The 17,213-nt window shown below is 39.8% G+C and overlaps 1 protein-coding gene and 1 pseudogene across 2 annotated transcripts in view; both read left to right on the plus strand.

Moving 5' to 3' along the window:
* The window catches only part of TRAPPC9 (trafficking protein particle complex subunit 9), a 334,050-nt gene that overhangs the window by 205,151 nt on the left and 111,686 nt on the right, over positions 1–17,213 (plus strand). The gene's annotated exons all lie outside the window — the stretch shown is intronic.
* On the plus strand, positions 16,145–16,305 carry LOC137097036 (U2 spliceosomal RNA; annotated as a pseudogene).

Genomic DNA, 17,213 nt, shown 5'->3' on the forward strand with positions numbered 1-17,213 from the left:
TGATGTTGCTGTTTGTATGGAGTGTAATCTAGCTACATCTTACGGATGCAAGGGAATTATATAGAATTATTTAGTTTTCAGACAAATTTTATGTTGTAGCGAATATTTGTATGGTGCTATTTCACCACTTTTGGTTCAAGGCTATTATGTATTTTATTGCTTGTGCCATCTGGCACATCAATTCCATAACTCTTTGCCTCATTGATTCTCCGTCTAATTTAGAATTGCAGTTGAATATCATTCTTATCTCTAACTGCAAATATGAAATACTGTAACTTTCCAATTCTTACAGTATCTATATTTTAACATTATCATTTACCTGGTGCCCAGGTTAGGGATTCTGTAACGGTATTTATTAGATATATTCATTGTTTGGTTTTGGGTTTTATGAATGGTCCCATTAGAACAGTGGTTCTCAACCTGTGGGTCCCCAGATGTTTTGGCCTTCAACTCCCAGAAATCCTAACAGCTGGTAAACTGGCTGGAATTTCTGGGAGCTATAGGCCAAAACACCTGGGGACCCACATGTTGAGAACACCGGGAGCCCCGGGTGGCGCAGTGGGTTAAACCCCTGTGCTGGCAGGACTGAAGACAAGTCGCAGGTTCAAATCCAGGGAGAGGCAGATGAGCTCCCTCTGTCAGCTCCAGTTCCTCATGCGGGGACATGAGAGTCTCCCACAAGGATGATAAAAACATCAAATCATCCAGGCATCCCCTGGGCAACGTCCTTGCAGACGGCCAGTTCTCTCACACCAGAAGCGACTTGCAGTTTCTCAAGTCACTCCTGACATGACCAAAAAAAGAAAAAGAAAAAAGAACAACTATATTAAAGCTGTGGATAAACTACAACTCCCGTCATCTCTTGTCATTTTCCCAAACACTACCAGTACTTAAGTTGGTCATGATGGGCATGTGTGCCAAGTTTGGTCCAGATCCATTGTTAGTAGAGTTTACAGTGCTCCCTGGATGTGGGTGAACTGCAAATCTCATTGTCCAGGGTCAACCCCCCTCCCCAAAGAAACCCCAGTAGTTTTCCATCAGTATGTGTAGTTGGTTGCAGTGGGTATACGTGGCATGTTTGGTCCCACCAGTATGTAAAGTTGGTCATGGTGGCTATGTGTGCCAGGTCTGGTCCAGATCCATGATTAGTGGGAGTCAGAAGGATCTTGGTTGTGTTTTCCACATACAAACATAGCCACATACATACAAGCATATTTTGACTTTTATTATGGATGAGTTTTGGACTTGCCACTTAAGACTTTAACTTTTTTCCCCTTCCATCCTTAAGTGTGATAATTGAGGGATACTAAGGCTGTAGGATCGGCTATATTCAAACCTTGATCCTCTAATAAGATGCTAACATCAGTGGCTTGAAAGCACATTCTTAGGCCTGGATTTAGAGAATTAATACCAAAATTAAGCTTAGAGATCTGGAATGGTTCAGTAGGTGGGCATGTTAGATGGCAAATCTATTGAAGATCTCCGAGTAGGTACTAAGAGGGTGGAGATGATCACTAAAAAAAAACCAAAAAAAAAAAAAACCCCTACAATAACAGATGCGTAACCTGCCCTTTACTTTCTACCTAATTCTTACTTGAACTGATATTTAATGACTGTAATAATTAGAATAATCTCTAACATTCTTTTTAAAAAACCCACTGAAAACTAAACCATTCATAAAGCAAGACAGTTTCTCAATATTTTGGGATCCATTTATAAGATTTATGTTCTCTTTGAAGCTGTGAAAGAGTTGCAGTATTCTCAATTCCCTTCTCAATTTCTTCTTCCTTATTTAACAACATGTCATGCTGTTTCCACATGTTCATTAAAATATGTGAGTTTACATTTCTGACTAAGGTTCCTTGAGATACTCAGTTTGTAACTGGGAGTTTCTAAATAATGTGTTATTTGTGAAATCCCATAGTATTAAAGTTATACCATTTCCATTCAGCTGCTTAGACATATGATTGTTCATTACCGGGATTGTGGCGCAGCTGGGTAGGTGTCAGCTACATTAAGATCACTCTGACCAAAAGGTCATGAGTTCGAAGCCAGCCCGGGTTGGAGTGAGTTTCCAACCAATTGTGTAGCCCGTTGTCGACCTTTGCAACCCGAAAGACAGTTGCATCTGTCAAGTAGGAATATAAGGTACCGCCTTAAAGTGTGGGGAGGCTAAATTAACTAATTTATGAGGCCATAAAGACTTCAGCAAAAGCATGCGGGGAATGCGGAAGTACTTCATCAGTGTCGCAGATGGACTCCCCTGGCGGCAAGAAAAAGTTAAATAGCCTCTGTGTATGTCTGTATATGTTGTATGTCAAAATTGGCATTGAATATTTGCCATATATGTGTACACTGTAATCCGCCCTGAGTCCCCTGCAGGGTAAGAAGGGCGGAATATAAAAGCTGTAAATAAGTAAATAAATAATAAATTAATAAATAGCCTAACTGGAAACTATTTGCATAAGAATGTACAATTACATTACTTGTATTACTTGTATTATTACCCTGTGGAAATTGGTGTCCATAACCACCTTTGCCTTGTGGTACTGAGGCTGGATCTACACTACCCTATATCTCAGAATCTGATCCCAGGTTATCTGTTTATCCCAGTTTATCTGGCAGTGTATACTCATATAATCCATTCAAAACTGATAATCTAGTATCAGATGGTGGTATATAGGGCAGTGTTGTTCCAGCCTTTTTGTTTGTTTGTTTTTTGCTATTGTGTCAGGTGGACTTTATCTGCTTGGAGTTTCATAAAGTTCCTTTCATTGATCACATGGTTTTCCAGATTGTCCTGCTAACACACTCCTTGAGGCTATTACAAGGGCCAACATTTTAGAAGAAGAAGCAGGTAGCTTTGTAAAATTTAGACTATCTATTAAAGTAATGAACTTGATATATGCAATTATTCACTCCCTTTGGGCGGAATGATGTAACATAGATTTAAATAGTCTAAGTTCACATACTTACTTACTTACTTAGGCAATCCCTCGTAGCCCAAGGATGATGGTCCTCCAAGTCTTGGCGGTGGGTTCGTAGGTGACTGTGGAGCCCTATTCTTGATCCGCATGTTCTCCCACAGTGAGGATATCAGTTTCCAGGTGGAAGGTGGTCCTGGGCAGAGTTAGCTTGACATGACTCTCTTCTCTCTCCTTTCTCACCATTTTAAGGTAGGATTTTTAGGTCAGGAGACAGCCCAAGAAACATAAATAGTCATAATATTTAATGACTGCTCAGGTTTTTATATTTTATTTAGTCCCCCCTTATCTGGTCCTCAGCCTGTCATAACTAAATTATTCTGGTCTTTGGTCCAAGATTGAATTGTCCACATCCAATGATGGATGAATTCTACTGGTGTTAACTAATAAAAATGGTATTACTGCTGACTTTTGTCTTTGTTTTGCACCTGCTCATATTTATTTTCTGGCAATTAGAGAAAAAATATTTAGAGGTGTATTCTGGTTTTGGCTGCCTGCCCTTGCATTTAACTTGGGTGGTTGCAAAGGCTGGATTCAGCCTGGCTTATTGTCTGCTTTTTCTATTGAGCTATTTCTTATCTTGTGTGTATATTATATCATTGTCAGTAGCTGGCTAAACACTCAAAAAGGTGTATAAAATAATGCTTTACTTAGAACTAACTATCTTTACTCAATAAACACTTAGTGTGGTGACTAGTCTACATATATTGTTCCATTATTTGCAACCAATAAGCCATTTCAGATATTTTAATTTGCAAAATATGTATATAGCATTCAGCCTGTGGCATTGTTTTCCGTCTTTTGGCATCGTGAGAGTACAAGATGTATGTCAGGATAGAAGCAGATTAGTATCAGTATCATGCAAGCCTGCTGTAGGGATATTGTGCCATTTTCAGTCAGATTTCAGTTTCATTTATTGGTAGCCAATAATGTGTCATTTTTAACTGGTGAAGGAAGGGAAGATAAGCTTGGGAGAATCGTCTTTTCATGTAATACCCAGAAGATAGCCAAGTTTTTTCCCCCAAAGTGATGAAGTGACCATTAACTTCAGTATTTAAAGTTCTACCTTGCTTGCATAGGAGAGTGAAGACCCATCAAGGGCACATGGTTTACCCAGTTCTGTAACTTATACCCTGCAATCCATAAGTTACTAGCCTAGCAGCTGGAAAATGGCCCAGGGCATTCAGGAATCCTTCCGATTCCATAAAGCTCTGGGGATATACCATCTTAATAAGCCAGACAGCACATGTTTTATCTGTGAGTAACTGCTGTGTCCAGCCTTGAGGGCATAATGACGTCCCTTCAGAAAACAATTGTCACTGCTCACTGACTCATCCTTGTACCTAGAGGTGATCTTTAATTGTCCACATATATGGGCTGAATACATGATCTCCTCAAAATACTCCTGCCAGGGGGTTGTGGAGTTATTTATGAAAACAAGATTACAATTAGAGGTCATGAAAAGAGAACCTTACTTTTGCCATAGGCATCACAGATAAGCTTTTAGATTTTTCTTTCATAGCTGAGGTACATAACATGAACCAGACCGAATTTCAGTAATATGATACCAAAGTCTGGCTTAATTTTCTGTTATACTTAAAACAGGTTTAAAATGCTTTTGGGGCATTTTGGTTTTTCCCCCAGTTTGATACCAAATACTCTCCTTCTTTCTTACTCCTATTTGTAAAAGAACAATACCGTGGGCCCTTGGTATTTTCTGGAGTTTGGTTCCAGGACCTCCTGTGGATACCAAAATCAGTAGATGATTCAGTCCCATATAGACAATGGTGTAGCAAAATATCAAAATCAAGACTTTCTATGATTTTGCTAATATTTTCAGGGCACAGATTATTGAATTTGTAGATGTAGAATCTATGGATACGGAGGGCCGACTTAATGAAATCATGAATACATTTACCTTATTAAAATGCACATGGTTGCTCAGAATGGGAGTATATTTGGAACAATAAATTGAAACAAACATATTCACATGACTTAAAAGAAAATGTATGTATTTATTTACCTTGTTTATATCCCGCCTTTCTCTAGGCAGCTTGCAATCGCCTTAAAACCTACCACATCAGTTAAAACATAAGTTAAACATTAAAACATAATAAGCATAATAAAAATACATTTCAATTAATCACGTCATCCAGGGTCATAGTCTAAAGGACAATCCAGAAAATTGGATTAAAATGATGCATTGGTGGTATATGATTCCACATACATTGGGAAAATATTACAAAAACTGTTAGAAGTGTGAAAAATAAGAAGGAACTTTTTATCATACGTGGTGGTCGTGTACCAAAGCAAAGAAATATTGGAAAGTGATACATGAAGAATCCCAGGAAATTCTAGATATTAAATTTCAAATCAAACCCGAATACTTTTTGTTAGGGATTATAGATGTGAAGATGGAAGCAAACAAAAAAGTCCTTCTTCACTACTTAATTATGGTGGTGGGAATAATGTATGCTAAGAACTGGAGACAAAAAGTAATACCTACAAAAGAGCAATGGCTAATCAAAGTCATGGAAGTAATGAATATGGATAAACTGACCCAACTCTTAACAAGGCATCAAGAAAAACCAAAGAAGACGACGGAGTAGCAACTTTTTAGAAATTATATGCAGAATGAAGGGAAGAGTCATTATATAGCCCATAGGAAAATGATATGAATACGCTACAGGAGAGAAATAAAAGGAGATGAGGAGGAAAAGGACAATTCTAAAAATCATGAAGAATATAAAGCAAGGAAAGGGATTGGAAGTACAGAAACCCTCCTTTTTCTTCTTCTTCCTTCCTTCCTTCCTTCCTTCCTTCCTTCCTTCCTTCCTCCCTCCCTCCCGTCCTCCCTTCCTTTTCTTTCTTTCTTTCTTTCTTTTTTATCTTATCTATATAAAATCTCAATAAAAGTATTACAAAAAAGAGAATTGCACATGGTTTCAAAATAAAGATGTTCCTATTAGGGATACAACTCGATTATGGAAAATTGAATTGAATAATCACAGTTGTAACCAATGGTGCACAGTTTGCGCTACTCGTTGCATAAATTTTTCACCGTCAACAAAAATGGTACATTTGGGGGGTTTTAATTCAATTTGTGGAAGTCATCAAACAAGGTGTTTTGGAACGTATTGCATAACTCGTTACAGATGCATTAACTAGGTGTTGTGTATGCTCAGTGTGTTAGTTGTACTTCTATCATGACTGACCGCTCAAGGCGTTATTGCTCAAAATTACTCAGAAAATAGCTAAACTAAATTAAAATTAATCTTTTGTTTGTTAATTGGGAATGTTGCTAACTTGCCTCAAACAGTTCAAAGAATAAATGAGAAAATATAAAGCATATTGCATTTTGTTTGTGTAAACACAGAGTTCTTTAAAGGATATCTTCATTGCTATTTGTTTAGTGTCTTGGGTTCCACTGAGAAATTCATGTTTGTTTTGTTTACTCAGCTGAAAAATTAAACTTTATTTTTAACTGGTAATAGACAGGTTCATAATGTATTTGTCTTTATTCATAATATTTGACGCTGCTGGAATGATTGCTGTGGAGATGGAACTCAATTACAGACAAATGTAAGCATTGTAGACTTTTTAAAACTTGAGTTCGGTATTCACAGCAATTTGTTCCTTTAAACCTTCATCTCATTTTCCTTGAATTTCTCATTATTGCCATTTCCATTAGAGAATCGGCTAGCCCATCATGAAGAATAAACTATTCAGGAGATTAATTTTACAGAAGGGATTAAGAGGGCAGGGGTGGGAAAAGGTCTCAATTATATACAGCTAAGTATTTCAGCACACTTCTAGCTAGGACAGAATCATGTCTATTTACATTCTAATTAGTTCTGTGAATTTTTATTTTGCTCACTCCCCCCCCCCCCCCCGCCCTTACCCCCACACTTACTTGCAACGTACACAGAGTTTTTCAAAAAATTGTAAATGGACAAAACCAAAGGCAGCTTCTCCCTCTCTTTCTTTTCAAATCTGATGACTTTACCCAGCCAATCCCAATAAATGCCTCTACCAGGTTACTTCTACTCCTAACCCCAGATAGGTATTCAAAGAATATCTCAGTTCTTGTGGGTTTTTCGGGCTATATGGCCATGTTCTAGGGGCAATTGTCCACATGTTTGTGGATTTCAATGGCTTCTCTGTGTAGTCTGACATGGTGGTTGTGAGAGTGGTCTAGCATTTTTGTGTTCTCAAATAAAATGCTGTGTCCAGGTTGGTTCATCAGGTGCTCTGCTATGGCTGGTTTCTCTGGTTGGAGTAGTCTGCAGTGCCTTTCATGTTCCTTGATGCATGTCTGGGCGCTGCATTTGGTGGTCCCTATGTAGACTTGTCCACAGCTGCATGGTATACGGTAGACTCCGCATCAAGGAACATGAAAGGCACTGCAGACTACTCCAACCAGAGAAATCAGCCATAGCAGAGCACCTGATGAACCAACCAGGACACAGCATTTTATTTGAGAACACAAAAATGCTGGACCACTCTCACAACCACAATGTCAGACTACACAGAGAAGGCATTGAAATCCACAAACATGTGGACAATTTCAACAGAAAGGAAGAAACCATGAAAATGAACAAAATCTGGCTACCAGTATTAAAAAATTCTAAAATTGCAACAGCAAAAAACAGCAGAGAGAAAAACAGGCAGGGACATCTAATCACCTTTCAAGAAGAGTTTGCTCCAGGCACAGTCAGCCCATTGTATGCTAATCAGGTGGTCAGTTGAAAGATTCACACCTAGCCCAACTTACAAAAGCCCTTTGTCTCACCCTGGTCATTCCACACATATATAAACCCCTTTTTTCCCAGCTCCAGCAGACCTCACCTCTGAGGATGCTTGCCATAGATGCAGGCGAAACGTCAGGAGAAATGCCCCTAGAACATGGCCATATAGCCCGAAAAAATCCACAAGAACTGAGTGATTCCAGCCATGAAAGCCTTCGACAATACATTCAAAGAATATGTTTGCTGTTTCTCAGAATGACCCTTTGCTTTGTCAAGTCCTTAATTCTCTTCATAGTAGTAGAGAAGCTGATACTCTGGGAGACCCCCACGATGGATTGTCACCTAGTCGTGGTGAGGAGGCTTGCATGTTTCAATCAATCTGTGGGCGTAACTACCAGGCTCATGCACTCCGGGGGGGGGGGCTGCAGGGGAGGTTCCTGGCCAAGCACAATCCAAAGACCTCAATGGCGGATCAGGCATGGTACATGTTACAACGTCTGTGAAGGTGGAAGAAGGCCACCGTCATTGTGTCAACAATGCCAGTGGTTAGGACCCTCACTCTGTGAAGTCTGTGTGTTGATCAGTTGCCCACTGACCTCCCCACATTAAAAAAAAACCTCACACACAGGCGTCTTTCAAGATCTTGGAAGGCCGTCATATTCAGACAATGAGGAATTGCCTAAGAAGAAGAGACTCTGGGAGAACCACATTCCCAAAGGTCTCATCCACCACGACCTCTAGCCTTCTCTATTTTTCTGGGTCAGTTACTTTGAACGCAGGGGAACAAACATGGTCTCTGAGAGTTGGGAGATCATTGCATGGTTGCATCTTTTGAACAGGGTGATAGCTGTATATATGACCCTCCAAAATACTGGACAGCCTCCATAGCCCTCCTTTGTTGTCACCATCTGAGCTCTTCTTCCTCTTCCTCCTCCCCCCTCCTCTACCTCTTTTTTGTTTTATCAAAAAATCTATTAGTGGAAACAGGATGTAAACTGATAGCCATATTCCCCTCTGCAGAAGAGGTACTTCTGGAACAGCAACAAAGGGGGATATGGTTAGCAATAAAGGAAGTAATGAAATCCAAGAAGTTTATGACCCACAGAAGCAGAACAAGACCATGTTTCTAGAGTGATATAATCAATTCCCTTGGTCCACACAACTGGGACAATAGTTGCAGAGTCAGGGAACATAGGCACAGTCTTGGAAGTTCTATGAATACATGGGAGGGAAAGTTGTATGGTGACTGTTAGGAATTTGTTATTGAGGAAAGCAGAGGCAATGGTACACAGACCTGACAGAATGTCCTGAGAGATGCACTATCTTACTGGTGTGATGATCCAAGACATAACCGTTACTGTCAGCATTTATCAAATCTTCTGACCATGATCTATCTGGGAAATCATGGTATTGCTGGATATAAATATTTTGATGTAGGAAGCTGAGGAATACTGGGGCATAAATTATTTTCTCATCATTTCTTCCTTTTGAGTGTCGTGGGCCCAGAAGAAAGAGAATATTGTAGATTGCACAGATGATGTAGTTGGAGAAGATTTGGCTTTTTTGGACCATGGGCTTTTGCTGCATGAAAAAGAATTCCTGGCAAGAGATGGGTTACATTAACCATAATGTCTAAGAAAGTGTTTGATTTTCCATGCCTGATCAAGAAATAACAAGGGATCAACCTTCTCAGACATAGCCCTGTCTAATTGGAAAGAGTTAGCCAACAATGTGGAAGTAGTACAAACCTTGTGCAGAAATTATCATGTGTTATGCGCAAGGGTCGCAGTATCAGGGCTGAATTATAATTAAACAAAAGCAAAATAAGCCAAAGCCAAAGATATTTCATTTATAAGGAAAACTAAAGTCTTTAAGTCTTTCAAAGTCTTTCAGTGCTATTAAATTTTAAACATACTGAAGAAGCAGAAATCAAGGAACAAATAATATTTGCTTTTATGCATTATTGATTATGCTATACAAATGCACAGTTGCATTTGCTGCTACATCAGCAATCATATAAGTTCACTATGTTAATCGTTGAATAACCACAGTTTGCCTAGTCATCCAGATCCGGATGAACTGCAGTTGATTGGTTAGTTTAAACAAGACAATGTCAAATCATAGTTTACGAGACACCACAATTTACAGTTCAGATGATATCTGGTTAAAATAGAAATTGAATTTCTAGTCTCTTGTACCCATGCCAGGAATGGGAAATAAGCAAGCCTAAGTATCTGTGGTGGAGATCGTGGAATAGGCTTGTTCTTTTTAGTAGTGTTAGTAATGCCCTCCACAGAAGAAATCATTTGACGTTTATTTATGGTCCTGCTGAAAGATTTTAATTTTCCCAGGTATTTTAAGAGCTCTTTTTAGGGTTGTAGAGCATTGGCTTTGCAGCTGATTTTGCAGAACAGGAATAGATCATTCTGTATAAACTAACCTTTTCATGGGTAATTGAACATAATAACAGTGCCATCTAACAGTAAATACTTCACAGTAATGGAATGTGTGTGCCCAAGTGTGGTCCAAAAAAGATATAACAGAAAGTTCCTTTTCTGTTTTTCCAACGAATGGAATGTACTAATTAGATGGTATCCACAGTGGCAGAATAGATTCTCAGTCTTCTATGAATACAAGCATCAACTCTGATAGACGAAGTTGGAACTGCTTCCGGTTTTAAACATCTGACTCTGGTCTGAGTAAGTATTTATTAGTCATGGGCCTGGTGACCGTTTCATTTGTTTATTTCGTGTTTTCATACCGTTCTGTCCTTTCGGATGGCACGGAATGGTACAACCCCCTTGGGAATGGAAACAAATAAAAGGGGGGGGGGGTTGCCATTTACTCAGCTGATTTGCAGTGTGCCGGTTGTAGGCCCTGACTGTCAGGGCCTACAGCCAAACACTGAGTGCCGGTCCCGCTCAGATGTAGGTCCTGATTGCACCTTGGGACAAAAAACTCAACGGATGGAAACGGGGGCCATACAAATGGGACAAGCAGAAACAGATATCGATTCCATACGAATGTATGAGACTAGTATTTATTAGTGTTCATTATTGATAGAAACATCTTTGCTCCATGTAAATGATCTCTCCATAAAAATGATACTGACTTGGACTATCCAAGAAGAAACTTAATATTTAGCAGAAACTTTCCTATGTGATAGGGAAAGATTAACCTGTTGCGATAGATTGCAGTTGTGAATGCTGGCACCTGTGGCTCAGTGACATAATCACCACTCTAATGAAGGAATTTCACCCCATTGGCCTGCTTACATTTCTTCTTGACAGATTACAGTTGATATTGTAACTTGGACATAAGAAAGATATGGACATAATTGGCCTGTTGATTTAAACAACAGCGGTTTTGTCTTTTTTCTTTCTTTAGAGGAACACTATGTGTTCTCTCTTGGTTAGCAGCAATAAAAGAAAGGAACATTCATTTTTAAGCTTGGTTTCTCACAAAGATTCAACATATTATTTTTTATCTTGTGTTTGTATTGGAGGGGTGGTATACTTCCTTTATTGGTTTTGTCAGTTAGAAAGCCAAAAGAGATAAATAGAAGTCCCTGCATTTAGTAAACAAAATTAAACATACTTCAATAGTCCATAACTCACTAACATCAACAGATGAGTAGGACAATTAAGTTTATTGCCTAGAGGAAAAAAAAAACTTTAAACTTCTATATCCTGGAGTTTTTATAGCTGATAATGTGCATTTAGGATTTATGGGGAGCGGGCAACTTTGCACATGATTTCTTAAAGCAAATTAGAATTGTACTTTTCCATTGTGTATCCACTTAGCATTGCTTTAGCTGCTTAATTCTTTAGAAACATTAGTGAGGGAGTGATAGCGACACTAAAGTGCTGTTGAATAAAATCTCATGTTCTGTTCTAAATGTGGCACAGGTACAAAACGTAATAAAAGAAAATCACTAAAATCAAGAGGCACCTTCATTTAATCTCAGAACAAAACAGATTCTATGTTATCTCATGGTTTTCCTTTGCATTGTATGGGATATGTAGTTCTCATGTGCCTTATGGTGGTGGTTGCTACAGTAGTGTATCTAGCTGTTAAAAGGAGAAAGTATGTCCATTCCAAACATCACTTTGAGATGTATGCTTCCTTACCTGCCTCCTGGCCCATCCCAAGGGCTCCTGCCTGCCTCCCTGGCCTCCGCAGAGCCTCCTGAGCCATGCAGGCAGCAGCAGGCCAGGGAGGCAGGCCTTCCCCGCCACACCTCAGCCCGTCACACTTCCGGGATCTGTGGAGGCCAGGGAGGCAGGCTTTCCCAACCACACCTCAGGCTGCCACACTTCTGGGGTCTGTGGAGGCCAGGGAGGGAGGCCTTCCCCACCATGCCTCAGGCTGCCACACTTCTGGGGTCTGTTGAGGCCAGGGAGGCAGGCTTTCCCCAGCGCACCTCAGGCCGATGTACTTCCAAATTCTGTGGAGGCCAGGGAGGCAGACCTTCCCCACAACGCCTCAGACCGCTGCACTTCTGGCATCTGTGGAGGCCAGGGAGCAGACCTTCCCCGCCATGCCTCAGGCCGCCGCACTTCCGGCATCTGTGGAGGCCAGGGAGGCAGACCTTCCTCGCCATGCCTCAGGTCGCTACACTTTTGGCGTCTGTGGAGGCCAGGGAGGCAGACCTTCCCCACCAAGCCTCAGGCCGCCATACTTCCGGTGTCTGTGGAGGCCAGGGAGACAGACCTTCCCCACCACGCCTCAGGCCGCCATACTTCCGGCGTCTGTGGAGGCCAGGGAGGCAGACTTTCCCCACCACGCCTCAGGCCACCATACTTCCGCCGTCTGTGGAGGCCAGGGAGGCAGATCTTCCCCACCACGCCTCAGGCCGCCATACTTCCGGCGTCTGTGGAGGCCAGGGAGGCAGACCTTCCCCACCACGCCTCAGGCCGCCATACTTCCGGCATCTGTGGAGGCCAGGGAGACAGACCTTCCCCACCACGCCTCAGGCCGCCATACTGTGGAGGCCAGGGAGGCAGGCTTTCCCCGCCGCGCCTCAGGTTGCCGCAATTCCAGGGTCTGTGGAGGCCAGGGAGGCAGGCCTTCCCTGCCCTCCCTCAGGCCGCCACGCTTCCGGGGTCCTTGGCCTCCCTGGCCTCCACTGGACATAAATATTTAATATTTAATATTTTTATTTATATTTTCAAAAAACAGCAAAACAGAGGAAATAAGAATTAAATCCACCCATAGAAGGGTGGTTAGAAAAAAACCAGGGAAATAAAGGACTTTTTTGTTGAAGAAAAATACTGGCAATACTTTAAAAAGAACAAATTGGGATCCTCTCCACAGCTATCTGGAGAAATTGTGAAAATAGAATACCCGATAGACATTTATTTTTTACGTAATATTTTTTAATAATAAAAAGACATTAACCAAGAAGATGGAATGGAAGTCAATTTTCTTTTTTTGTTTTCTTTTTGCATTTTTTGTATTTTTTGTATTTTTTTTCTTTTTCTTTTTTGTGTGTGTTTCTTTTTTTCTTTTTCTTCTTCCTATATATTTCTATCTTTCTCCTCTCTTTCTATATTGTTATTGTTCCCACTCTTTCATTGTATTATGAAAAAAATCTAATAAAATTCCTTTTTTAAAAAAACCCAGCAAAACAGCGAGTCCGCTAAAAGCGAACCGCGAAGTAGTGAGGGAACACTGTACAGAAGTTTCTTAGCTGTTTGTCTGTTTATTTTGAGGTGGCATTGAGTTGACTGGACAAAATGATTATCTGCACTTTCTACATCTTCTGTAAAGTTAATGTTTATGGTCTCAGCATCTTGTATTGTGATAGAAAATGTATCCCAGAAACAAATGTTCTTTCTTCTTAGTTCCTGAATTCTTATGTCCTTGAAGAAGACTAGTGTTTGTTATGCTAATGGCGTTACTGTCACCCGCAGACTATTAAGTGTTTGGAGAAAGTATGGCCCACCTATAAGTCAAATAAGAGAAGATGCAGTCAAGAGTTATGAAAATCAGGCTTTATTGGATTTAAATTGTGCTGACTTAAATCAAGATTCAAATCACTTCCCTGTAGGACTCAATTTTAAAGATTGATATCACAACTTAAACCTCTAGTGAGGACAATTCTTTTTAATCATATTTTTAGTAGAATTACATTATTCTTAATATAACCTTAATGCATATTCAAAGATGTGGGTTTCACAAGGAGGTACAAACTAAGCACGTATTCTGAATCACTTACAGGAATGGTAGAAAACTGGATCCCCCTGTATATATCTAAGCTGTTCTTGTGTGTTCATATCTACCGTATTGTTCCAAGGTAGAGGTAAAGCCCAGAGACTGAGTGCATTTCATATGCACTACTTGCAGAATTGGACTGAGAGGTTACCTCCTCTTCATAGTTTGCCTAGAGCATAAATAGATATTATAGAATTAGTATTCATAAATATATTTTGACCTAAGATCTTTTTTTACTAATTGTTTTAAGAAAACTTTGAAAAATGGTTTGAGTTGACCTGGTATGTTGAAGATATAATCTGTAAGTAGTTGTAATTCCAAGAACACATACAACAATTTAGATTTTAAATGCAATGCAACCTATCAGCAACAATATATACCATAAATTTAGGTGACAGGTTAACCCTTGTCAAGTATTTTATAAATAATTTTGTAATTGAGATCAGAATATAAAGATAATTGAAATGTGATTGATTGCCAGTTTTCGCTGAATTATCACTAAACTGTTTAGGTACAGTTTAGCATTCTGGAAGAGCTCTGACTTTGGATCTTACTGAGTAAATTTCTGGGTGAACCCATAAATCATGGGCAGAATTTAATCCCTACAGATTGCTATTGCTCAAAATACAAATTAGGGACTAATAATTTAGAAGATACTACATTCAGAAGAGTGTTATTCTCCCTCTGCCCCACACTCACCAGTAATACCTTTGCTTTGCCATATTTTTAAGAACAGAAGAACAACCCCGTTGGATCGGATCAGCCAGGGATGAATCTGCCATTTGGCTGCCTCCAAAGTTTAATTGGTTCAGTTTGTTCCCTGGACAGTGACTTCAGTGGAGAGTGAACCATTTATCAATGTGTCAGTCAAATGAATTATGCTGGATTGCAATCTGGAGTGGCGTCAACTACTCAGAGCAGGCTGGAAAGAAAATCCGATATCAGTTCTTAAAATAGCAATTTGTTACTGTCACTTTGGAATAGAGGGTTTGAGCTTTAAAGTAGTAAATATGATAATCTGTTTCCTCGTCTTTGTGTTTTCTGCTGGGTTTGACCCCGATGCAACCTAAATGGGTTTGGTATAAGAAACGTTCATAGCCTTGAGGGCCTCGCTAGTCTCCGCAGAAATTATTTTCCACCTGACATATTGTCCAAGTTCTTGTTCTGGAATTTTTCATCATTTCCCCACTGAACTGAAAGCAGCTGAGCTATCTTTTACTGAAGGTGTGATGCAGAGAAGCTAAAATATATATTATCATTGCTGTTAATTTTACTTGGCTGAACCAACCATTGCTGGTTTGATTGAAATGAGTCTTCTGATTGATTGTGACATGATGGCAGTGTGCATTATTCCTATGTCTGCTGATTCCAAACATAAGTTCATTTCTTCCCTTTCCTTTCTGCTTCTTACCGTTATGAGACATAAAGATTAAAAAAAATTGTAGAGGACCCAGTGCATATAACCTGGGATCTCTAGATAAAACACAATTTAAACAAGTTGCACATTTCTTCCACAAGCTTTGATAATTGGGTCAAGGTATCTTTCTCATTGGCAATATGAAACTGAATTTTAACTTGCATACCTATATTTGATTAGAACAAGAGCTTTGAATGTAGAGATATGCTAAATTCCATCTTCTGAGGGGAGCTAATTTTTGCACATCTCTGTTATATTTATTATTATTTATTTCAGACATTTGTACCCCATCCTTTTCAATCCCCATAAGGGGACTCAGGGCAGTTCACAATTGGCAACAATTAGATGCTGGCACATAAAAAACAATAGGAAGAGTTAACATTAAATAGAGCAACAAACATTAAAATACATTAAAATATTGCAGCACTACCAGCCTAAGTCCTCAAATCCAAATTGTAACCCAGAGTTCCAGTCCAGGTCTATTCATTGGTGTAAGTCATTGCAATTGCTGCTCTGTTAGCTGCCCGAACCTTTGGTTCCAAAGCCAAGACTTGAGCTTTTTTTCTGAAGGCGAGGAGAGAGGGAGTCAGTCTAATCTCACCAGGGATTGCCTTCCAAAGATGGGGAGCCACCACTGAGAAGGCCCTGTCTCTCGTCCTTGCCAACCACACTTGTGAGGGTGACGGGATCGAGAGCAGGGCCTCCCATGACTATCGTAAACTTGGGGGTGGATCATAGAGGGAGATAACGATTGGACAAGTAAGCTGGGCCGGAACTGTATAGGGCTTTATAGGTCAAGAACAGCAGTTTAAGATCTGATACATCTTCTATTTGAAGATATATATTAAATGGATTTTGGGACCTGGGGGATGAAATAGGAGCTTGCTCCATCCACTCTACACATCATTTGTAGTATTTTTACAAATGTGTTTTACTTTTTTCTTACCCCACCTCGAGCCACGAGGAGTGGTGGGTAAGAAATAAAATTGTTGTTGCTGTTGTTGTTGTTGTTGTCATATCCAAACTGGTTACAACTAGGTTATTAAGTCACTCTCAGTGCAGGCACACAGAATTACTTTTATGAGGTTCATTCTAAAAAGACAGGTAATTCTTTGTGCCTGCACTGAGAGTGACTTAATAACCTAATTGTAACCATAATTATTTAGTCTTTTTTCTTACACACTAGGGGGAACATTAATGTTCCCCGGAGTCAAGAAACCACTACAGTGGACATGAAGGAACTGAATGAGTCAATGATCTCAAATGACTTTGAGACAGCTTCTTGGTTATGTCAGTTTTAATCCATTTCCCAGAGCCATGTGGTGAACTGTAACTTCAAAATATTCTCCTTATTGAGGTCTTTGAAATTTCACTCCACCAAGATTTGTTAAAATATTTCATTAAAACCACTTTTCTTCTCACTGTATTTCTGTATTCATGCCACTGATTCAAATCCATGACCCATACTTTAGCATATTTTGTTCCATAAACACAATTCCCCAAAGGGAGGTCTCAATATAATGTCAAAAATAATATTGTATTTTCATAAAAGAAAGCAAGAGAAGCAGCCCATAATCAGAGATGTTACACATGCAGTCTACAGAAAAGGGCAGAAAAATAGAAGACAGGTTAAACCTAAAGATTTCCAGTAAAGAGAAACTTTCCAATACTTGCATAGCAAAGAGTGGGCAACTATTAAAGTCTAGTGGGACAAATTAGACCTTCAGGAAAACTGGGGGACGGGGGGACGGACAACCCCACTACATCTTCTTATGTCACAAAAGATTTTTTTTTTTTACTCAAAAGTGCCATCCTAAGGGATATGAGAACAAGTTTTGGGCCTTTCTG

Source organism: Anolis sagrei, chromosome 4 (assembly GCF_037176765.1).
Source record: "Anolis sagrei isolate rAnoSag1 chromosome 4, rAnoSag1.mat, whole genome shotgun sequence".
Classification (NCBI taxonomy): Eukaryota; Metazoa; Chordata; class Lepidosauria; order Squamata; family Dactyloidae; genus Anolis; species Anolis sagrei.